General features: G+C 40.0%; 1 protein-coding gene across 10 annotated transcripts in view; it reads right to left on the reverse strand.

Annotated features, from left to right (window-relative positions):
• NCOA2 (nuclear receptor coactivator 2) overlaps positions 1-20,192 on the reverse strand; it is a 284,225-nt gene that overhangs the window by 261,469 nt on the left and 2,564 nt on the right. The window lies entirely within an intron of this gene.

Raw genomic sequence — 20,192 nt, forward strand, 5'->3', positions numbered from 1 at the left:
GCCTCACAGGTGATGAAATGGAGTTGTTATTGCAACAGCATAGTTACCAAATGTAAAATAATATTTCTTATGCCACTCAAGCTTATAGAGGTAATAGCAGAAGTGTAAAACTGAAGCTGAAGTAATGAAGTCTGTAGGATAGGGATCAAAGCTAGATGATTTCTTAAATATAACACACTGTACTTGACATTTCTCAACCTCTGAAGCTCTTGCTTAGAGTCAACAGCTGGTCCAAATACCATACAGTTATTTAAACGTGACCATAACCACAACAAATAATATTTGCAATGGCATTTTACAGGCTATAAAGCATTTAATCTCTATTTTCTCATTTACTCTTCACAAAATCCTGTGAATTAGGTGAGTTACATGGGGATGTTTTTGAAAACTAAGAATCTGCCTACGCTTCCAACTCATGGGGTCAGGACTCAGAACTGATGCCCAAACATCTAAATCCAAATTCCTTTCATTTTCCATTATCCAAAGCTGCTGAAGAAGCTCATAATTTCATTAAGACACAAAACCTAAATACATGCCAAAAAATTAAAACGTGAGATAAGGTATCAAATGTGTGGTCTGGCCAGTAAGTACTGATGAAAGATCAGGAAGGAAGAATACCACCAATGGATCAAGATACTGGAAAAGGGGTCTTAGAGTCAGTGTAATGTAAGGTATGAGGAGGCCCACCGGACAGGCATGGAGGGCGGCTTTCTATCTGCGCACTTTCACAAACAAAAAACTTTGAAGCTTGCGAGTGGACTCCAATAAGTTAACTGGCTAGAATAAAGAGGCTTACGTCTAAAATATATATTTTGCACAGCAAAGGGAACCATTAACAAAATGACAATGAACGGGAGAAGGTTTTACAAATCATACATCTGATAAGGGATTAATATCTAAAATATAGAATGAACTCACAACTCAACAAAAAAGCAATCTCATTTAAAAATGGGTAGAGGAACCAAACAGGCATTTTCCAAAGGAGACATACAAACAACCAAATGGTATGTGAAAAAGTACTCAACATCACTGGTCATCAGGGAAATGTAAATCAAAACCATAATAAGATGTTACTTCACATCAAAAATCATCAAAAATCCAAGAGATAACAAGTGCTGGTATGGATGTGGAGAAAATCAGAACCAACCCTTGTATACTGCTGATGAGAATGTAAACTGGTGTAGCCACTATGGGAAATAGTACAGAGTCTCCTCAAAAAATTTAAAACAGAAATACCATATGATCTAGCCATTCCACTTCTGGGTTTGTATCTGAAGGAAACAAAATCACTCTCTCAAAGAGATATCTGTACTCTCATGTACACTGCAGCATTTTGTACAACAATCAAACATGCAAACAACCTAAGGACCCATTGACAAGTAAACAAAATTTTCAAATTTTATTCAGACAGGTAGACAGATCCAACAGAATATTATTCGGCCATAAAAAAGGAAATCCTGCCATTTGCAACAACATGGTTGCATCCTGAGGATATTACACTAAGTGTAATAAGTCAGATAAAGAAAAATACTGTATGATCCCACTTACATGCAGAATTTTAAAAAAAATCAACTCAGCGAAATAGAGAACAGATGGTGTGGGGGGGAGAAGTGCCTCAGTAGAGGGAAATGGGTGAAGGTGGACAAAAGAAACAAATCTCTAGCTATAAGATAAAGTCTGGGGATGTTATGTCTAGATGGTGACTATAGTTAACATTGCTGAGAGTAAATCTTAAAAGCTGTCATTACAAGAAAAAAAATTGTATGTACGGTAACAGATGTTAACTAAACTAATTGTAGTGGTCACTTTGCAATACAGGCATGTATCAAATCATGTTGTACACCTTAAATTAATACAATGGTATATGTCAATCTCAATAAAACCGGGAAAAAAAAGTTTAATTTTTTTTTTTTTTTAATTTCAACAAAGAAGGAACAAAGAAGTCTTGGTCATGATGCAATGTAAGTCATGGAAGACCAGGGAATACAAATATCCCATGTTGGGAAGGCTTGAGTATTTGCTGCTCCAAGCCCATCAACCATATCTAGGACATGTATATAGCTATTAGATATTGTTGCTCAGGAATTTCAGAATATGAAACAGGGAAGGAAGTTAGCACATAACTATTCTGAATGAAAATTACAGTTTATTTGTAAAAGCGAGTCTCAGCCAAGTCAAAGCATGCATGCATTTCTTTCTCAACATACCAAGATAGCAAACTGGCACACACCAATTGGTAAATTACAAAACGGTATCACACGCTCCAGAAGGGTTAATACAACTGATTCAAAAAAAGCATTTCGTCCCCCAGAGACGCATTTTCTCACCCTGATTCGCTGCAGGATCAGCTGTGTTAATAATGATGCTTTGTGATTCTGTATCTCGTTCCCTGCTAAAAGCTCAAGTACGAGTTGATATGGCACATCGCAGACGACACAGATGGCACTCCACAGTTCCCACAGCTCTCACTGAATAGCTCATTTGACTCACTAATAAATGTTCCTACTTCAAGATTAAAAACAAATATGAAAAATTAAGAAAAACGGGAGAAAGATAGTAAATTTTCATATCCAATTCAGTGGCATCTAGCTGAAAAGGTAAACTCTAGATGGAGTACCCAGAGCATAAGACAGTTAGTTCCTCCAGATGCTAGTGCACACATGTGTCTCTTCCAGAAAAGTCCTGTCAAGCCACCAGGACGCTGGGAAAGAGGGCTAAGCAGTAAATGAGGTTATGCTAATTCCTATGTGAACACACAACAATCAGACCTAAAAGGAAAAATTCTCACTGAGGAGGAGCTAGACCTGGAATTACATGATCCTTCTGTTTTAGTCCATTAACCTGTAATTACTCACTGAAGGCAGGCCCATGGTCAGAAGCTTGACTAGAAGTGAAGTAACAGATATCAGCCTATGTAACAGGGTCACTCAGATTTATAAAGCATGTTTAAACTGGACTCTTTAAACCAAACACTTTTAAATGGAGAGGAAGACTACAATCATTCTAGAAGTTTCCTTTATGCTGTTCACAAATACCCTGCTCACATTCAACTAATAAGAGAAAGTGTTTGTTCCTTTGAACTTCATGCACAGAGCTTCTAAATGTTCCTCATTGCTAACTCTATCTATCTCATCTCCCCCTGAGGATCTGGAAATTTCCCATTAGGGAACTTAGCTATTAATAAAGTTTCCCCTCACCTCTGCTTAAATCACTGTACTCCATTTGTGTAGTAAATGTGGGTGAACACAACTAAATATGGGCATCCAGCATTGTGATTTGTGAAATGTCAATTGATCTATGGAACAGGCCAGATCTTGAAAAATCCAGAGTGAGCTTATCCCTATGAAAAACAGAATTGTTACTGAAGACCAGATTTAACTAAATGAAGACCACTGAAGTAGAGAAGAGCTAAAGAGACTTGCTTTCCTTGGTAATTAAGGTGGTTTTGTAACGTCTACTTACAGGATTATATTCAAGCTCCAGGAAAAACAAATACCTGATTTAGGGAATTATGTTCAACCACTCTTAGCAAGAACATCTTTCTTTTTTTTCCTGATAAAATCACTGTATTTGAAACCACAATCTGAACTGGTCAAAAATAACATTCAAGTCTTAGGTAGCAGTTTTCTAAAAAAAAAAAAAAAAAAAAAAAAATAGTGGTTTTAAATTATAATCAAAACCAGACAGATGATTCCAATATTGAGGCATTATATATAGATAGATACATAGATATAGATGTTCCTGAGAAATCTAAGTTATCTCTTTGAATAGGATACCACAGTCCACTTCTAACACCAATACTTAGATATATCAAGCAAGCATTCAATCTTCCATGCTTATGAAATATCAATCTTATGTGTATTTCTGATATTTCCAATATGATAATTAAAATGTTCTACCACCTCTGGGTAGTTTTAAAAATACTGCCCTGAATTTCTCCAAAACATAAGTAAATTTAACTCTCTGCATATAAATCACTCTCCTCTCAATTTCCTGCATAAAACAGTAACTACCATCTTGGAACCACATGGATTTAACAAGGACAAGAAAGTTGGCAGACCACCATTCAACTAATCTTTGTCCTCGCTCCCCACTCCTACCCGTTGAGAACCACTGAATTAGACCTACTAGGGGCTAAGATGCTCTATGATGACAATAATCATTCTGTGATCAGAGTAGCTGCACATTTACTCTAAACAGTTGCTAATTATGAAACAGTTTATGATGACTAAAAAACAGAGTGTGGCATGACTGTCTCCATTTCTGGAACATGCGTTAATTGACAAAGAAAGATGGTTTAAAAAAAACTGGACCACAAATAATTTTGAATACCTAGGTGCTTCTAGTCTTCAGGATTAACTTCCAAAATAATTCCCTGAATAGTCCTCAATTTGCATCTAAAATAATCTGCTCTGAACCACAATCCCAAATAACTAGTCAAGATCTATCGAACACCAGTTAGGGTCAAATACTGATCATTGAAGGAGACTGAGAGTAATCATAACAACAATAGTGGACATTTAAGGAAACTGGGGCACAAGGTCATGCCTGTTCAAGTGATGAAGGCAGACCACAAACCAGGCAGCGTGGCTCTTAAGTGCTACTCCCAGCTGACCTCACAGAATGAAATAAATAAGGAAGGAAGTAAACCTCCTGCGTTCAAGGAACTCCAGAATTCTTGTATTAACAGCTTCCAACAGAACATTCCACACATTTTTAGTCAATTCTCTAAGAAAGATTTTACAACCTTTCTTTCAAGATCTTCAGAGATTTTACTTTTATTTTATCCTTAAAATGGAAAGGCCTTTATCAAAAGACAAGCCTGCAGCTGGTGGTATACAAAATGTCATTAGTTACTTCAGCGTGTGGTTTTCTCATCTTCCTGCTACTGAGAATCTTCTTAATATGTAAGAGTGTGCTCAAATAGTACACAGAGATGGACGTGGGAGGGTCCTGTTTGGTCCTCAACCCCCTACTTATTCTCAGGTTACTGAGATTCCTGGCAAGAAGGGGTCTCAGGGTCTAGACCATAGGACCTTCTGTGGTCCTGTCATCCGACTCCCCACCTTATCTGTCAGGGTCACCTGAAGGGTCTCTTTTTTTAAAAAAAGCAGACACCCTCCCCAACCCCATACTTCTGTAAATCGTGATGAGATCTCGGGATTTCCATTTTGACAAGCAAGATAAACTACCTATGCTCTCTGATATTGGGACCAGCAACTTAGACTGAAACCACATCATCCATGCTTCCAGCATAGGAAAAGCAGCGCCTTTCAACAAAAAAAAATGCTGCCTTCATCTATAACATGATCTGCTGAGGCAGCACCATTCTGGTGCTTTTGAAGGGAAGTGTGTTAATTATTACCCATAACACGAGCAGCTTCCAGGCCTAACTCCCTAGAAATGCTTCTGGTAAAACAAATGGTCCAAAAATATACGTCATTATCATTTAGTCAAAAGTTCTACACAGTAAATACATGAATAGCAAAGAAAGTAACAGAAAGAGGCCACATTTTTTCCCCCTCTATTTGGTTAAAAAAAAAAGAATTCTAGAATTTAAAAAAAAATTTGAGAAAGATTAACGAATATCCCACCATCCTCCTTAGTGATAAACAGAGAACCCTTTACCAGATTTCTTTAAAGTCATGTAATTCATTTTGCCTTCATTAATAATTAAACCTTGAGCCTCACCACTCTTTGAGGCAAACAAGTATAGCCCCCATTCAACAAAAACAGAAATTGGGACTCAGACATATTAAATAAATCACTTGCTCAAGGTGACAGATCCAGTCACAGGTAGTATACACTTCATTATTATTAAATTTATCTTTAAATCATACAGATTTCCTCTGCTCTAAATAAAATCTATAAATTTTTATCAGAAAGTTCTTCTAAACATCTAACTAAAATCTCATCAGAGGAACCATACCTTCTGAGGGATTAAAGAACTATCTGGAGAAGGAAATGGCAACCCACTCCAGTGCTCTTGCCAGGGACGTCCCATGGGCAGAGGAGCCTGGTGGGCTGCAGTTCATGGGGTCGCAAAGAGTCGGACACGACTGAGGAGACTTAGCTGCATCTGCTGCTGCTCATTATATCTCATATTGAATCATTTCATGTATCTCAGGAACAATAAACACTCCTTTCACTGTTCTCTTCTTTTAAAGGAAAGGACAGCAACATTTGAACTCAGCCTGTGACAGACAACAGTTTCCACAGATGACCACACCTCTCATCCCACATGCTCTTCTCATTCAACTTGTAACTTTCCTCCCAAGGTGAGCTGGGATCTGGGGAGGCTTGTGACTAAAGCCTAAGATGTGACTTCTGACGTTAAGTCATAAAATTAGATACAGATTCCTTGGAACTCACTCTTTGAACCCCAGAGGCCATACTGTTAGGAAGCTCAAGCAGATGCAGAGAGGCTGTAATCAGGTATTCTAGCCTATCACTTAGCTGAGGTCCCAGCCAACAGCCTCTGTCCAGCACCAGGTCTGCAAGTGAGCACGTCTTTGGTTGCTTCCAGCACTGAGCCATTGACTGACTCAGCCTTGGACCTGAGTCGTCCACAGAGACACAGGACATCATGGAGTGGATAAGCTGTGTCCATCATGCCTTTTCCCAACGTGGTAACATTCGTGAGCAGAATGCCACCAAGTTTCGGAAGGTATATTAAGCGGCAACAGTAAACAAAACTCTCTAATTCAGAACACAAACAAGAAATGAAAAAGAGGCAAAGGATAAAAAAGCTTCTTTCTGAAGCTTCAAAATAAATCTCCCCAGGGCTGTGCTCTAAAGATTACCTGCTTTACTGATAAGAGTCTGTCAGACTCTCACAGGTCTTAGTGAAAGTTCATGTAAAATAAAAGGAATTAGGAACACACTATATTACTTTCTACCTTCATCCTATGCACATCTCTTTAGAATGCCTTTTCTCTCTGATGAAATCTGCATCAGCCCGTGATGCTCAAATCAAACCACAGAGCAGCTATGAAGCCTTTCCTCGCCTCACAAAAGGAACTGTTTGCTTCTTATAAAATGTCTGTCCAGCCCTTCTAAGACAATTTTCTATTCTAATGTATATATTATACTGTAATTACTTGTCCACTTGTCTCTTTCCTTCCCTAAACTGTGAGACCTTCGAGGATAGAGCCTATTTCTTTTTTAATCTCTGTGTCCCCAACTCCCAACCCGTGCGGCAGGTAAAGTGCCAAAAAAAAAAGAAAATGGACTGTTCTTTACATTGTAATTTTTTAACATAAACATATACACATACACTCAAAAAGTAACATACAGGCAACAGAAAAAGGCAAGTCTAGTTTGCTGAGCTAGAGCTGGTAGCGAGGGGTCCATGGTTTACAGTGACTGAATAAAGAGACAGATCAGTATCCTAAAAGATCGCATGGACACTCAGGGGAATTTTAGCACATTTCAAATCAGTTTAGTAAACAGGGAAATACTACACATTTTAAAAGCATTTTCTCGTAAATAACTAATGTTAAAATTTGAGGTGCTCAAAGGAATAAAAACCAGAAGCAAAAAAAATAGATACATGAGACCTCATTTTCTGAAAGTTTTGTATAGCCACTATTCTACAGTACTATGACTTTCTTTATTATTAATTTTGCCCCCGCCTCTGTCCCCTCAGTCCTTAATGTCCCTGCTGTTTGGTTACATTTCGGAACTCTAAAGTACTTTCCTGCCAGCTGACCCAAACTGCTACCATGTCACAAATCCACTGAAAAACACAACCACAATACTCTGTTCAACCCTCTCCAAAAGGCCAACATTTTTTGTTTTTAATTGTTTATTTTAATAAGCTCTTCAAGCACCTTCTGCAAGTTTGAGCAAAGATATTCATGAATATATTTCTTTTAAACCATGCTAATGAATTATTTATCTTCTTTATTAATTGACATATAGTTGGTTTACAACGTTTCAAGGGCCAACATTCTTTTCTTAAGCAGCACCATATCAGGTAGCACTAGTGGTAAAGAATCCACCCGCCAATGCAGGGGACACAAGAGATGCAGGTTCCATCCCTGCGTTGAGGAGATCCCCTGGAATAGGAAATAGCAACCCACTCCAGTATTCTTGCCTGGGAAATCCCATGGAGAGAGGAGCCTGGCAGGCTACAGTCCACGGGGTCACAAAGAGCTGGACATGACTGAGCAACTGAACACAGCACCACACTCACAAAATGGCAGAAATGAGGATATCACCTAGTATGTCTGTAAGACATTTCAGAAAAGTCTTGAAAAAAAAAAAATCCAAAAATCAGTCATTTAAATTCTAGTCCCCTTAAAATTGTCTGAATCTGTTAAATACAAAGGCCTATATCCAGTCCTACTTTTCTTACCACTTGGCATCTCTTATGTGTCTCCCAAACTGCCATACTCCAAAACCCCAGGGAACAGTTGTCTCTATGAAGTTACTCCAAAGAAGTGCTTGGTACACAAGCTTTCTATTTAATAGCCAAGTGTGCTATAAAATTAACATCTCAATCTAAACCTCCTCCTGTGCCTAAAACAGAAATCTACAACTTCTAGGAAGAAAGAAGTCCTCAAATTCTCTGACAGTAAGCATTCTCGTAGGCAGGCCTCCCCTCTGTGCCTGCTCCCCTCACAGCATCAGTTGTATGAATCTCCCTATGACTTGTCTGTAGAAAGTATGGCTAGGTTCAAACCTACAGAGACTTCAGAAGGGGTGCACTGAGAAAACATCCCAAGATGTCAATATTTCAAGCAGGAAGTTCTTAGTATTTATGTGCTTCTTCAGCCCTATCAAATCCATTAATATATTTAACAACTTAATTTCTTAGCCCTACTTGAAAAACTGAAGTCTAAACACTGAAAAGATTGGTTGCACAAACAATATGAAAGCACTTAACCTTACTAAACTGTACACTTAAAAAATGGGTAGGGTGGTAAATTTTACATGTATTTCCCCACAATTAAAAAGTTTAATTTAAAAGAATAACCACTAAAAAACAAACAAAAAAAAAAACAGCATCTAAAAACCCCACAAAACCAACAAACAAAAACTAGGGGAACTGTTGATTATTAACAGAGATTACTGAACCAAATTTCCAAAATGGGAAAGGAGTACGTCAAGGCTACATATTGTCACCCTGCTTATTTAACTTATATGCAGAGTACATCATGAGAAATGCCAGGCTGGATGAAGCACAAGCTGGGATCAAGACTGCCGGGAGAATTATCAACAACCTCAGATATGCAGATGATGCCACCCTTAAGGCAGAAAGTGAAGAAGAACTAAAGAGCCTCTTGATGAAAGTGAGAGAGGAGAGTGAAAAAGTTGGCTTAAAACTCAAATTCAGAAAACTAAGATCATGGCATCCGGTCCCATCACTTCACGACAAATAGACAGGAGAAACAATGGAAACAGTGACAGACTTTATTTTTTTGGGCTCCAAAATCACTGTGGATGGTGACTTCAGCCATGAAATCAAAAGACGCTTGTTCCCTGAAGAAAAGCTATGACCAACCTAGACAGCATATTATAAAGCAGAGACATTACTTTGCCAACAAAGTTCCATCTAGTCAAAGCTATGGTGTTTCCAATAGTCATGTATGGATGTGAGAGTTGGACTATAAAGAAAGCTGAGCACTGAAGAATTGATGCTTTTGAATTGTGTTGTTGGAAAAGACTCTTGAGAGTCCCTTGGACTGCAAGGAGATCCAACCAGTCAATCCTACAGGAAATCAGTCCTGAATATTCATTGGAAGGACTGATGCTGAAGCTGAAACTCCAATACTTTGGCCACCTGATACGAAGAACTGACTTATTGGAAAAGACCGTGATGCTGGGAAAGATTGAAGACGAGAGGAAAAGGGGACAACAGAGGATGAGATGGCTGCATGGCATCACCGAAGCAATGGACATGAGTTTGAGTAGGCTCCGGGAGTTGGTGATGGACAGGGAAGCCTGGCATGCTGAAGTCCATGGGATCATGAAGAGTTGGACACGACTGAGTGACTGAACTGAACCAAATGTAAAGGGGGAGCTTCATTAGATCCTCGTTTGAAACCCAAAGCTGTAACAGACAATTTGGAGAAAACTGGGATAACTGAAATAGTTGATACTTGATGATATAAGTTTTCTTAGGCTTTAAAAAAGGTTTTGTTAGGTTTAATGGTTGTTATTTTGTGTGATTACCTAAGGTAATGCCTTTATTTTATGGCAACATGCTTTCTGGATAAAGGGTCATCTGTAACTTACCTCCAAATAGTTCATGCAATACACACACATATACACACACAGACAAAGTAGAGAAAGAGGGAAAGGAAAAGCATTACACAACACTGAAATGGCTGTTATGTAGCCACTTGTTCTACCACACTATGGAAGCATCACAGCAGCTAAGGCAAAAGAGGCACATGATACTGCACCCATCCCAAAGCACCAGCTTGCGTTTTCACTGAGGTTGGAGACCGTTTCTACTGCTTAATACATAATTGGTTGCTGACAGAATCTGAATAGATGACAGAGAGATAGCCTTTTGACTTATTGTGCAAGTAAAATGATGTCACAAAGCAAAAAAATTACTGTTGAAGTAGAGATTTGGGAAGAAAGTTGAGAACATTTTTATAGGTGTTGTCACAAGTATATATTAATGTGCGGTCTGTAAGGGTTTTGCTCCTTGAATAGTTGTAGAATTTCATTATTTATCTACTGAGACATCAGCCCTTCAAGTGATGCTTTCATTCTCTTTTTTTATCACTTCTTCCATGGAAGTGTTTAAGTGACAGCCCTATACTTTGTTTTCGGTTTATCACCTTTCCAGAACTACCAAATTCCCCCAGTTTTCTTTACCTTTGTTCTCCTCTTTCCACTATAAACTGAGATTATCAATCCCTCTTCTCATCATAGTGTCAAATACTCTGCAGGGGAAAAGTCAGTAAGTCCGATACGGAATATGTTCAGTTTTACTGAGGCAACAAAACCAAAACTTTGTCTTTATTGTTTCTGACTTGAAGTGGACTTCCTTCTTTTTCTATAGAATTTTCTATATAAAATCTATAATCAATGTAATAAGCAACTGACTAATAATCTTCAAATATTGTTGAACTCCGTCTTTTTGTTCTGATTGTACACTCTGCTATGAACTAAGGTCAATCATATAAACTCCCAACAAATTGAGTTTTATATCAAAAGAACTGCTTTCTCAGGAAATCTCTGGCAGTCAGTGGTTAGGGCTCTGTGCTTTCAATGTCGAGAACATGGGTTCAATCCCCGGTTGGGGGACTCAATCCTGCAAGCCACACAGCCAAAAACAGGAGCTTGCATGGTCAACGTGTTCAGAGGAGACCAGAAAGAACAGACTAATAGGTACAAAGGTTCATATAAAGAGTAGAAATATGGGAATACAGCTTTGTGGTAGACCCATCTAGACAGTGTCTGGGAATGTCATTCTATGGTGATTGGGAACTTATTATACAAGGATCAGTCTATTAATGACTTACAGTACAAAAGGTGAATTCATTAAATCAGCCCAAAATACAGTTTAAAAATGAATGATTTTAAGCTGTTCTGAATACTATGTGAGAGGGGCAAAATGAATGGAAAAAAAAATACATGTATGTGTATACGTATACACACACACACACACACACACACACACACACACACACACAGACTCTGTCCTTACTATGTCTCCCAATTGTAGCAAACCAGTAAGAAAACAGGTCCCATTCCCTGTTGTACCTCTTTCATTCAGACAGCAAGTCAGTGCACATAATCATTTAAGCATATCATAGAACACAACTGGAGAAGGAAATGGCAACCCACTCCAGCGTTCTTGCCCGGAGAATCCCAGGGACAGAGGAGCCTGGTGGGTTGCCATCTGTGGCGTCGCACAGAGTCGGACACAACTGAAGCGACTTAGCAACAGCAGCACAGAACACAACAGACAAATTTTAAGGCCAGATTTGTCAAACCATTTGATGCTTTCTCTCCTTGATATTAAACGAGTTTAATATCTATCAAAACATCTAATTTGCTTTACTAACATGTTATGGCCCTCCACTTATTTATCTAAACCTTCACCATAAAGTGTGTATTAAGGAGTCTGGTTCCACTTAAAGTAACAAGTATTATAAACTGACTACTCAGTTTGATCAAGCTGATAAACTAAACAGTCCATCCTTGAAAAATCTCTCAAGCTCCAAGGGCATGGACTTGTTACTCTGGAATTCCTCTATGTAGAAAGCATAGTGGCTCAGTTGTCTGTGCAACTCCATGGACTGTACCCTGCCAGGCTCCTCTGTCCATGGGATTCTCCAGGCAAGAATACTGGAGTGGGTTGCCATTCCCTTCTCCAGGGGATCTTCCTGACCCAGGGATCGAACCTGGGTCTCCTGCATTACAGCCAGATTCTTTACCATCTGGGCCACAAGGCTTTCATTAATTTACAGATTTCAGCAAGACTACTCTTTTGCATTGGTATTTTCCAACTGCGTGGTTCTAACCCTTTTCTGCCTCAATTAAATGAGTAACTCCCCTGAAGGCCACCTTCAGCTTCCTTCCAAATGCCTTTCCTTTTCTTTTTTCCCCGTTACACACTCAATCCCTTTCTCCAAGTGGATAAACATCTGTGGACCACTGAGGCAGGCCCAGAAAGCCTGGGGTGAGGCTACTAGAGACACCTGACCTTCACGGGGAAATTTCCTTTCTGGGGAAGGGAATGAAGAGGGCCTCCATGACCAGGAAACCCTCTCTGTTCCTCTGGTGAGAAGGCCCTGGCTTCCCTCACTCCTCTAGCACCCGGCCAGGTGAAGACAGGAGCTCGGCCTATGAAAATCATAAGCCCCAGAAGGCCTTCCCTCAACCTACCTGGTCTTTGCCTGCTCTTGGGTGGAGTGGTCCCCTCACTTCTCACCTGTGAAGGGGAAGAAAGTCTCCCAAGTGCTCCGTGTGGTAACCCAGAGTATCAGAGGAGAAGGGCCGCAGGGCTGAGGGGTGCCTGGAGGGAGCTGGCCATCTGCACTGCTGTCTGGGTCCAGGGTCCAGGATTAAGGACGCAGCTCATCTGAACACTCTGCACGCAGGAGCCACCCAGCTCCTGGTGTGAGATCCGGATGGGGACAGCCATTGTGCAGGTGAGCGTCTGGGACTTGGATCCCCTGGGACTTCACCCACCTTCACCTGTCACCGGCTGTCCCTCCTCTGCCCTGCCCTCCCCACCACAGGGTCAGGGCCTGTCTCCAGTGACCATGAGACAGGAGGGAGTGGTGGAGAGCTTCTCCCAGCAGAGTCCCAGCTCACCCGACGGCCTGCGCGCAGGGCCAGGCCAGATGCCCCCTGCCAGCTCCATCCTGACCCACCTTCACTTGCCTCAAGCCCACAGACCTGGGCTTCCCTCCACCTCCCAGCTCTCTCCTCCTGAATGCTTTTTCTCAAAGTGAGAAATTTACTATTATGGTGAGATCATCCATGATTATGAGAACACGGTTTTATGATGTGCGTGTGCTTCACCCAGGAGAGGAGAATGCTCTGGTTTTCTTTTCTAATGTCCTTTGGTGTCCAGGCACTTTTGTTGACTTCTGTCACTTTCAGTTGCCACTGTCAGTATGCTCAGAACACAATGAGTATCATTTTCTTACATTGTATTCAACAGCTTACAGCCTTTAGTTTATTAAACTCTTTAACTGTACACACCTCTTGCTTAAAATACAAGGTAGTACAGCATAGACAGATCTCTATACAACTTTACTTACATGAAGATTATCACGTAAATAATCTTTATATAACTTCACTAGGTTTTATTTATTCTTGCTGTTGGTGTTTAATAGATAAATAGTCGTGTTTGACTCTTGTGCAATGCCATGGACTATAGCCTGCCGGGCTCCACTGTCCATGGGATTTCCCAGGCAAGAATACTTGAGGGGGTTGCCATTTCCTTCTCCAGGGGATCATCCCGACCCAGGGATCGAACCTGTGTATTCTGTATTGGTAGGCAGATTCTTTACTACTGAGCCACCTGGGAAGCTCTGACTTATACTTACTATTTGTTTATTTAAGAAAAGAGTCTGGTGGTGCTAGAATACAATAAAATGACACTTTTTAATGGAAAATATTTCTATATCACACTTTTATAGAAAAATCTTAAGGAATCAAGATAGTCATACATGTTACTTGAAAAGCAACAAGAGCACTATATATGAATCTCAGAAAAGAACTATAGAAATTGAAAATACGACACACTACCAGAAACTCCAGAGAGGCAGGCATTCCTAAGACTTTAGGAATCTGATGAAATTTTCACCAATCTTAAATCATCTTTAGTATTTCCAAGTGAAAGTGAAAGTGTTAGTCGCTCAGTCATGTTCAACTCTGTGCAACCCTATGGACAGGAGCCTGGCAGGCTCCTCTGTCCATGGAATTCTCCAGGCAAGAATACTGGAGTGGGTTGCCATGCCTCCTCCAGGGGATCTTCCCAACCCAGGGATCAAACCCCTCGTCTCCTGTGTCCCCCGCACTGGCAAGTGAATTGTTTACAGTCTGAACCACCAGGGAAGCCCCTTAGTATTTCCAACTTAAAACCAGTACCAATTGTATTGGACCACCAAAGGCAAGGGAAATCATTTCCTGTTTGATTCCTGGACTGATTTTGCAGGTGGGAACAGTCTGCTAGAAAAGCACATCCTCATTTAGATCGGGGCTTCCAGGGGCAAGGGGCTTCCCTGGGGGCTCAAATGGTAAAGAATCCACCAGTAATGTGAGAGACCAAGGTTCGATCCCTAGGTCAGCAAGATCCCCTGGAGAAGGGAATGGCACCCCACTCCAGTATTCTTGCCTGGAGAATTCCATGAACAGAGGAGCCTGACGGGCTGCAATCCATGGGGTCACAAAGAGTAGGGCACAATTGAGCGACTAACACTTTCACTCCCCCCACCCCGCGCCCACTTCCAGGGACAAAGGTCAGCCAGAAGCAAAGGGAACTCCCAGGACCCCGTCACACCCTGCAAGTTAAGCCTTGGGAGATGTGGGATCACATTTCCTAAGGATCCACTAAATGAGTAACAGAAAATACCACGCGTTACATGTTCATCTCTGACAACAGGGCTTCAGAATGGCAGCTAGAACACTAAAGCAGTGCCTGCTGATCCCCACACGTGCACAGGTGAAGAGTTCCCTGAAAGCTCTCCTGGCTCCCTGAAAACAATTGCGCAGACAGAAGAATTCCACAAATAGCAGAGCACAAGTCAGATGACTGAATATATTATCAGCCTCCTTCAGGGACTACAATATCGCAACACCGAGTCACCCGTGCTACATGGATTGCAAAAAATCTGCCAAACATGCATCACACAAACCATCAGCTAACAGCTAAACGTGCTAGGATGAAATATATGTTACAGAAATACCAGTGTTTCATCTGTCCGAAACCTCTATCCCCTAAAAGTTTCTCTCCATCTCTTTTCTGCCTCTCCCCCCACATTCAAGTTTTCTCAAGTTAATTTTCTGAGCTTCTTATTGTGAGAAACAATATGGGACCTGAGTGTGCTTTTGCAAAATACACCCCCACCCCCGTCCTTTTCCCTCGTGGGGAATGACTGAGCCGTGCTTTCCACAAGGACTGGATGGCACACATCCACGCGAGGCTGCAAGGAGGTGTAGCTGGCCAGCTCACTAGTCAGGGAGCAGGGCGAAGGGACCACACTGGCCTGGGTTCAAATTCCTCTCTAGCACTCGGGCTGTGTGACCTCTGGCAGGTTATCTGACAGCTTCGTGCTTCTACTTCCTGAACTGGGAAAGCGGAGTGACAGGAGTGCCTCCCTCACTGTGTTCCTGTGAGAGCCAGACAGGAGTCTATAGCAAAGGGCACCAGGTTTTAAGTGAGCACTCAGTTAAAGATTACCTGTTTTTTACTTCATCCACTTCCATTCGTTATTTTTTGAAAATTAAAAGACAAGAAAGAATCCTGCAATTTAGGACCTGTTAAATACCGGGCTGATGACTAAAAAATCTGGAGACTCTCTGTAGGTCTTAAGGTAAGTATCTGGCCAGGTATAGGCCTGCCTGGAGGCAAGGGTTTGGGAAAGTTACAGGTCTACAGAATTTGCAGGACTGGGTCTGTTCAAACCTATTCATCCTTTTTACAAACTAAACCACCAGACTGGGAGTCCTACAAAAACCTGCAAACACTGCTTTATCACATCCTTAATAGGAAGATGTCCTCGGACTCACCATCCCCTATGAAATTTACAGTGCTTCCCCACTTGGTGGGCAAGGTTCATTTTTCCCCAAAGTTTTGCTCAGAGGCACAGCGGCTTACTCCCCTTCAAACTTCATCTCCTGGAAAGTGAGGGTAGCTTCTACTTCACAGGGTATGGGCGAATGAAAGAAGGCAGCATGCTTCAGAGAGCCCCTAGAAGTTTATGGCACTCCGTGAGAGATGCCATTATCACTTCCGTTGCTGCTCTGCCAATACAGATGTTTCAGCCAAGAGCAAGAGTGCGTTTCATCTAGAAAAACTGACTACCACAGCAGAATACCTGTGAAGGGCTGTGCAAGGGAGATTTTCCACCCTTTAGAAAACTAGGGTGGTAAGACGCAAGATATGTTACTCTTCAAAGCAGCGACAAGACACAAACAATCCACAGAAATCAGAGGTCACCTTTACCCAACTGGAGATCCTCACGCTGACCATGTACAATATGATTTCAGGAAAATAAAACAAAACTAGTTATAAATATTCATACCTTTATTAAAGGAAATCTATTTCTTCATAAGCTAATCAGTCAAGGGGACATTTAACAACCTTTTTTACTATAAACATTATAATCTTATTTTCGGGGGGGGGGGAACCCAAACCCAAATTAAAGCAGAATTATCTGACTCTGTTATATAATTAAAATTACACATTAAAAGAAGAGCAGATCTTTAGTTTGAAAGCAAATCGAACATTAGAGTGGACATGTCCCTCCCCAACCCCTCCCCCACCACAAATTAAAAAAATCATCACCCATTGTGTGTTCCCCCTTTAATCAGAGGATTTTGGCAGTAAACTGCCAAAGCTGGGACACTCAAAACTCATCAAATAACATGAGTAAATGAATGAAACAATGGTTAAATGAAGCAGGAATGCAATAACAAGATCTAAAAAGCCCAAAATGGGAGTTAAGTTGGCCATGGGGAACTCCATCGGGAACTCTTAATAGTTCATAATTGACTGCCTAAAAAACATAAATTCTGCCAGAATTAACAGGTTAACTTCAACTCTTCATGTGCATCTGTCAACTGACACCCAAAGTAAAAAAATTTTTTTTCTTTCAGAACCTTTAACTATTAACAACTATTTAATTATTGCTAATAAGGTCTACCTATAAGCAGCTCTACTCTTTCTTCCTTAAAATTGTCTATTTCCAAAAGCAGGTAAGTCAAATACTTCCACAGGTTCCCTGCTTATTTAATACATCTCTAGAAGTTTCCAAATAGGGAACCAACTGAAAACTCCTAGAATCGATGTTTCCACAATTGCATTACGTCATCACAGTCGCTAGAAGCCAGAAATATGGTCACTGATGAACATTTCATAGGGTAAGTACATAAAATCTTTGCTATAAGAGCCAAGAGTATTATAATCTATCTGCAGACCATGTAGATATTTAATTTCAGATACCTTCATAGCACAATCTTTAAGATTTCCACTCTTCTCCATAATCACACTTGCCTCAGTTTTATAACAACAAGGAAAACTACGCAAGTTTCTAAAATATCCACAAAAGTCACATTCTCACTTCTGTTTAGAAATTACCATCTAGAATCCATCAAGTATGTGTTGTTTTTATACTGTCTGAATTGAGGGCCTGTGACACTAAATCCATACTGTACGGCTTTTCCAGACATTACTTTTAATAGACTTTAAAAAGTAATATGACATAATATTCTTTCTACAGTTAGGAATTCATAAACCCTTCTGCAAGCCTGTAAAAACAAAAAAGGAAATAAACACAAATGCTAAAATCGTTTTTGTTGAGAAAACAAGGCATTTAGAGGTAAAATTAGCTCAACATGTGAAAGTGTATTAAAAAACTGAGTAAGGGGTTTGTTCTATTTTCTCTTAAATGGTTTTCATTATTAGTTTGTAAACAATCTGGTTATTTCATTGCAGGAAAGATCCTGATTCACTGTTCATTTTATGATTTACTATAATAAAAGATCAACACCTTAAAGCAAATGACTTATACTCTCCCTCCTATTCTCTTAATTTAAAATTGATACAGCATATAATAACATAAATGACCAAAACCATAAACACAAAATATTGAAAAATGAATAATGACTTCAAAAGTGGTTTTGCTATAAAAATAGTGAAGCACTAATCATGCATCTAAATATAATATCAATCATGACAAATGGTCAAAATATCAAAGAAAGATACACTGTGCATTTCAGAAAACTAAACTAGAAAAATTGTTTAAAGAGCACCCATTTAAAATCCAATACAACACAATTTTTTCTAAGAAATCCAAGCTGTCAATTTAATGGGTCATCTTTTCAACCGGGTGTGATATGAAACAGCTAAGGTACTGAATCCTTAAATACAGGGTATGTAATTAAAGAACTGCTCATTGGTCCTTTTTCTAAGGTGTGCAAAGCTTTAATAAGATAAACTAGAGGGAGGTTCACGACAGACGGGACATATGTATATCTATGGCTGATTATGTTGACGTATGGCAGAAACCAACACAATGTTGTAAAGCAATTATCTGCCAATAAAAAATAAATTTAAAAAAAAGATATATCTAAAGATAAAGCCAACCAAGGAGCACTGCCCCTTTACGGCCTCACACGGCAGCCCAAGTTCCCCTCTGATCCTGACATTTTAGGTTGCTCAGAACACGCTCCTCTAACACGGAGCAAAAGTCATGTAAATTCTGTGTAACCAATGAAGGATTAAAATCAGAGCTAATCTATCTAACAAATATTAAATTCGTAATTGGTGAGCTCTTTTTCTATCCTCTGCTTCAGTATCCTAATATCTACAACTCCTCTGTTAAGACTGAAATTCCCAGGAGGAGGAAGGCTCAGCTCCAGTCTGCAAGCACACAATGGAATCACAGCTGACGACGCACATCTTTTTCTAGATGTCTCCATATGCTTGAGAGGATTTTTTTTTTCCCCTAGCCAGGCATTAGGGGACTTGCTACTCACTGCCACTAAGAATCTGAGAACAGTCTCAAGGATTATTGTAGAGAAGGAGTAAAATAATGTGTTGCTCTTGAGCATACAAAAGGCGCACATCAGAGTGACCTTCAGGAACTAAATTAACTAATGACGGGGCGGTTTTGCATGCTGTCAAATGCTGAACGCTGTTTAATTTATAATTCTCCCTACTTCTGGCAGCTAAATGTTTGTTTTATATTCACGGTTTTTTACTATTGTATCACTAAAATAACACCTCAAGGGCTACAACAAAACACGATTAATTTCTGTCTTCATGAACACTTACAATTCTACTGGATTGGGAATTCACATTATGAATCTGAAACCGGTCTATTACACAGAGCACATTGATAAAGTGTGGTAAACACTGTTCCCTAAAAACCCTAAATCTCCTAAAAAGACCCCTCAAATCTTTCTTAGTAACACCAAGTTATTAAAAGCCTGAGAAAGCAGTATACATAAGTAATCACGCACATAAAATGCCTCAAAAAGAAAAAAAAAAGTCCCAAGATTAAATTCATGGGATACTCATCACAAAATGAATAGATGCATTCTCAAGTTAACATTACTCATCTTTTGAACTCCCAAAGATTCTACAAATTCCAGTTGGGAAAAGGAGTCTTGCTGCTGTCAGTGTGCGCTAACCTCCCCAACAAAGAGTAGCACAAACACACACACACACACACACACACACACACATACACACAAAGCATAGCAGCAGCAGCTGCTGTCTTTTTAAAAGACTGCTATTCCCGCAGAGCAACCTATGATCTTTACAAAGAACCAAAGACCTATCCTCCCATTCTGAAAAGTTAGAGTTGAGTAAGTCACTAGACTGCACCCAACAGTGTAAAATAACCAAAGATGTCTCCTAACCTTGCAAACACCAAAAAAGTACCCACACACTGAACCATTCACTAGTGTTTAAGCAAACTAATTTATTTTTAAGAATCTTTTGTGTGGGAGTAATCTGGCAAACTACATTTATTCACTTTTTT

The sequence above is a fragment of the Cervus elaphus genome, chromosome 21, assembly GCF_910594005.1.
Source record: "Cervus elaphus chromosome 21, mCerEla1.1, whole genome shotgun sequence".
Classification (NCBI taxonomy): domain Eukaryota; kingdom Metazoa; phylum Chordata; class Mammalia; order Artiodactyla; family Cervidae; genus Cervus; species Cervus elaphus.